The sequence below is a fragment of the Halichoeres trimaculatus genome, unplaced genomic scaffold, assembly GCF_033239565.1.
Source record: "Halichoeres trimaculatus isolate MK-OKI-2021-1 unplaced genomic scaffold, fHalTri1.1 fHalTri1_scaffold_12, whole genome shotgun sequence".
Taxonomy (NCBI): Eukaryota; Metazoa; Chordata; class Actinopteri; order Labriformes; family Labridae; genus Halichoeres; species Halichoeres trimaculatus.
This window is the reverse complement of record NW_027437190.1, coordinates 15416605-15422181: the sequence shown is the minus strand read 5'-3', so window position 1 is coordinate 15422181 and position 5577 is coordinate 15416605.

The window sequence follows — 5577 nt, the reverse complement described above, 5'->3', positions numbered from 1 at the left end:
TTTGAAAATGTATTTCTGAGTCATGTCTTTATTCAGAAGAGGAGGAGGAGCCGGGGGAAATTCTTGTTGAGATGTAAACTGAGCTCATGAAATCCTAACTTTTTGTGAAAACCACCAAAATAAAATGGTAAAGCTAGGAAGAGAAACCCACCCAAATTAAAGCAAACAAATTCACAGCTCGCTGAACTGATCAAAGTTCAGCTCTGTTGGCTAAGTAGTCAAGTAGAATTCTGACTGAGGTTTCAGTTTGTCTTGTGAGACAGCAGCATCAAATCTAAATAGGCTGTAAATTGCAGAAGTAAATACTTTGAAATCCATGGTAAAACAATGCAATGATAGCATTTAAAGGGATTTGCAATTATTATGTACAGTTTGGTCCAGTTTCAGAATAACCCCCCAAAATCTAATAAGTAGTTGCATGTGGAGTAGTGGCAAAGAATTATTAAATCACTTGGCATTTACACCCACCTGACACTTCATGAGGTACACCTTGCTTGTACCGGGTTGGACCCCCTTTTGCCTTCAGAACTGCCTCAATCTTTAGGGGTATAGATTCAACAAGATACTGGAAACATTTCTCAGAGTGTTTGGTCCATATTGACATGATAGCATCAAGCAGTAGCTGCAGATTTGTCGGCTGAACATCCATGATGAGAATCTCCACACGCATCCTAAAGGTGCTCTGTTGGATTGAGATCTGGGGACTGTGGAGGTCGTTTGAGTACAGTGAACTCATTGTCAAGAAACCAGTCTGAGATGATTCCAGCTTTATGACATGGAGCGTTATCCTGCTGGAAGTAGCCATCAGAAGATGGGTACACTGTGCTCATTAAGGGATGGACATGGTCAGCAACAATACTCAGGTAGGCTGTGGACATTAAACCATGCTCAGTTGGTACTAAGGGGCCCTAAGTGTGCCAAGAAAATATCCCCCACACCATTGCACCTGGGGATGGGTACCTTTCACATTTGAAACTATATGGTACTGATGCCAGGTAACTGGCAACCGGTGGAATCCCCTACTCTACCACTCCCTCACAGTCACAAGGATGCATTTAGGTACCTAAACATGGTACCTTTTGGTTTTACGTGGATCGATAGCCGGTACTTTTGACAGGATTCGGTCGGTATCTATAAAAGTACCTAATTCAGTACCCATCCTTAATTACGCCACCACCACCAGCCTGACCCATTGATACAAGGCAGGATGGATCCATGCTTTCACATTGTTGATGCCAAATTCTGACCCTACCATCCGAATGTTGCAGCAGAAATCTAGACTCATCAGACCAGGCAACGTTTTTCCATTCTTCTATTGTCCAGTTTTAGAGAGCCTGTGCAAATTGTAGCCTCAGTTTCCTGTTTTTAGCTGACAGGAGGGTCACCCAGTGTGATCTTCTGCTGTAGACCATCTGCCTCAAGGTTGGACGTGTTGTGCGTTCAGAGATGCTCAGCAGTTGGACAAATGTGCCTAATAAAGTGGCCGGTGAGTGTATAAGACATCATTATTTTTGTTGAATTGATCATTAAAATTTATATATATATATATATATATATATATATATATATATATATATATATATATATATATATACACACACATCCACAGTCATCATTATGCCATTATGCTCTATGGAATAAAGCCATCACAAGATTTATCAACCCCACTGAGCAAACGTCTTTTGATTGTACAACTTTACTGTACATTCAAAGATTGAGAATGTACAGACTGTATCAAGGCTTGTGATTACATCAGAGTTAAAGTTCTTGGGGAGTATGTCAACACTATGCCAGGGAGATGTGCGTGCGGTCAAAGCTAAAAGTAGACAGACTTACCTCATCTGATATTTTTTATGCTCAAACCATCTGCATGTTTCATGATAATAACTTGGAGGCAAAAAAGGATCAATATTTTATATCTTTTCAGGTGTTCCAATAATTTTGGCCATGACTCCATATATATATATTGAAGTTTATCTGAGGGAGCTTTAAGTTCATAAGACACTGACGCGAGTACAGCTTTGAGATCTATGAATACGTGTTTTTTTAAAAACTGCTTCCAAGTCAATTTGAGGGCTTCAGTGTTATGATGTTAAAGCGGACATGAAAACTGCATAAATCGGTGTTTATGTTTAAAAAAAAACTTGTTTTTAATCCTATAGATAGATAGATAGATAGATAGATAGATAGATAGATAGATAGATAGATAGATAGATAGATAGATAGATAGGTGAAACTTCGTCTGTTCTGTAGTAAAAACAGGAATTTGTCTTTGACACAGCTCCATGTGCGAATTTATACACACTTACAAATAAAATAATGAATAAATCTTGCTTTGAAAAGTTGAAAATGCATCGATTTTTATTTTATATAATTTTCTTTAGGTGTGAGAGTAAGTGTGTTTGTATGACTACATTTATTATGGGTCTCTTTGTAGTGCAATGGTGATTTTTGTGGCTCTTAGTCTCCGACTGGTTGGCCACTGCTGTTGTAAATGTAAAGTATGAAAATCTGAAAAGCAATAAATAGTTCATTGCTGAATATGACTGGAAATTAGTCATTGCTGAAAAATCCCTCATTAAGCCATACATTAGAATAAGTTCTTTTAGCACTTTGTTAAATTTTTCAGAGTCACGTATTAACATCTTTTGCAACATTGCACATAGATAAGACAACCAAGACATGCAAAGCCAGAACTAAAAATATAAGGGTTACAGTGGTATGTGTCAAATAAATACATAATTTTATTCTTTTTATCAAAATATACACAAATGTGTTTATTTCTCATAAATTACTGGGGGACAGAGTTAAAAATGTTGGTAAGTTTATCCATGCAGTGCACCAACCAACATTCAAGAAAAATCTTTTAAACAAAGATGTAAGTCCGTACCTTCAGGCAGTTTATTTAGAGTTCAGTATATTTTGTTTAGAAGGTTTTTTATCTAGGGCTCCCTCACGTCCACAGAGAATGGTTTAATGGCTTCCTGACCTATACAGCCATTCAACCACTCAACAGACAACCAGTTTTGACCCATCACCTCACCATCAACCATTTTACATGGCACACCAAGGCTGCATTTCAGTGAACAAGTCTGGTCTTAATCAGGTTGTATTTAAGGGAATGTCCTGTGCTCAATAAAGCTCAAGGTTACAACTTGGCAATCATCATCTAATCCTGAATCAAATTCAAGTCTGATTAACTGCTGAAGGCGTGATAGCTTGTAAAACAATATGCACAAGGAGAGAAAAAAAATGGGTTTATACAGCTGATTGTTTCCCTTCAAAATTTCCTAGTTGTTTTATCAAGTCGTGTGGGTTAATCCCAGTCTGAGCCGATGATTTGCAGTTTAAACCAGCCTTGTAGACTGTTGGATGAAAAATCATGAAAATAAATCCAGGCTCATCAATGCAAGAAATTAGAATGGGTCCATTTTTATTAGCTGAAGCCAAGGTTATGGATGAAAATCATTAAATATTAAAAAAGAATTTAAGAATCCTCCTTAAAACTTGGTCCAAATAGACAATTTGTGCCTAAAATATGTGAATGCAAAGTTCCTATAATTGAGTATGTAGTAGTCATTTGGCCGAAGAATTCTGTGGGTTGTCATATTTTGGTTTCCAATTTCAAAAATATTTTAGGGCATCACGTGACCTGCAGTTTTATAAGTCGCCACAACGTCAAGTCGCGGTGTAGGGTGCAGCCATAGAGCCATGACATGTGTCCGACCACCAAGCACTTTCTCCATAGACTTTCTCCAGTGGGCTTCGCTCAACTGCGCATGCCCGGACCAACCTCTTGTGTCTTTCCGCTCCGAGCCTGCGAAGTACCCCTGTAGCTCCGCAGCTCTCGACCATCTCAAGCTCGGCACTGTCCCTCCTGGCGGAGTATCACGGTTTTTCCACCAAAGAGCTGCGCAGAGCAGCGTCCCTTGAGACTGCATGGTCTGCATGGCCAGATGTCTGCTGAGCCATTTCATCCCTCGTTTTCTGCTTTTGTGGCTTTCTTTGACCAGGAGAACGTAGTGGGTCTTGCGACTGGTGAGTACACGGATGAGGAATGGTTGGGTTTTGTGCAGGACCCGGTTAACTGGGGATTTTCCACACATTCATTTCTTTGGCCTTCTTCATGAACATAGCCGGCCACCTCCCCCTGGTTAGCTCTATCTAGCAACCCATCTGAGATGATTGGAGGAGCTAGCATCCCAAGTGTTGTATTTGTGAGGGGAGGGGAGGAAGCTAATAACGTGCTGCAGACAAGAGGACCTCGTGTGAAAGCCTCACTTGCTTGGAGCTTGAAAACGTGGGACTTGTGTGTGTGTGTTTAACAGTAAAGAGTAGTTTGTGAGGCAACGGTGGCTTGTTAGCAATGTGTCCAGCTAACGAGCTAACAATACATTAGCGTGGGACCCCCTATATGTAGTGTTGACACTAGCTTTGTTTGTCTAGTTGATCACCTCATGCTTGGGGGCTTGTTGGTCTTATTGGGGTTTTGCTAACTCTGTTTTTGCATATTGCAAAAGGGCGTGCATCTCCGTTGTCTTGATATTTTGGTGTGACTGGTTAATTTTTCGGTGGTCTGTTTCGTTATCTTGATGCACAGCCAAACTTAGACCAGGCTATTTAACTGCACGACCAATAAATGACGTGAAAACTCATGGAGTAAGTATTGCATTTGAAAAGATGTAACCCAAGAATGAGTATCATCGTCTGAAATGGCAGAAAACTGTCCTGATTGAATAGAACAAAATAAAGAAAAAAGATTGAATGTCACTGGGAGCTTTATGAATTATGTTTGCAAAGTGTACAGGCTCAGGCATGATGTGTGTCAATTAAATTTACTGTTTATTTACTTGACATCTGTATTCTTATGTCAAATTTTCTTTTATGAGGTCTTACCTAATGTTGACAATTCTCATCTTCCTATATTACGGATCAGTCACCCTTAATATTGTTTTAAATCACTCAGACCATCATGCCTGTGCCATTCTCTAAGTCAAGATAGCTGTGTCACAGGTCTGCATTTATTTCCAGCCAGTGTTGCAATAATTTTTCACCAAGATCTTGCATTGATTATGACAGATTCTGACTGCTGCACAAAGTCTTCTCCAGCACATCCCAAAGATTCTCAATGGGGTTGAGGCCTGGACTCCTTGGTGGCCAATGTATGTGTAAAAATGATGTCTCATGCTCCCTGAACCACTACTTCACATTTTGAGCCCAATTAATCCTGGAATTGTCATCTTGGATATATGTACCCGTGCCGTCAGGGAAGAAAATAATCTATTGATGGAATAACCTGGTCATTCAGTATATTAAGATAGTCAGCTGACCTCATTCTTTGAGCACAGACTGTTGCTGAACCTAGACCTGACCAACTGCAGCAATCCCAGATCATAGCACTGCCCCCACAGGCTTGGACAGTAGGCACTAGGCATGATGGGTGATCACTTCATCTCCCTTTCTTCTTACCCTGATGGCCCATCACTCTGGAACAGGGTAATTCTAAACACATCAGACCACAAGACCTTCTTCCATTGCTCTAAAATCCAATCTTTATGCTCTCTAGCAAACTGAGGC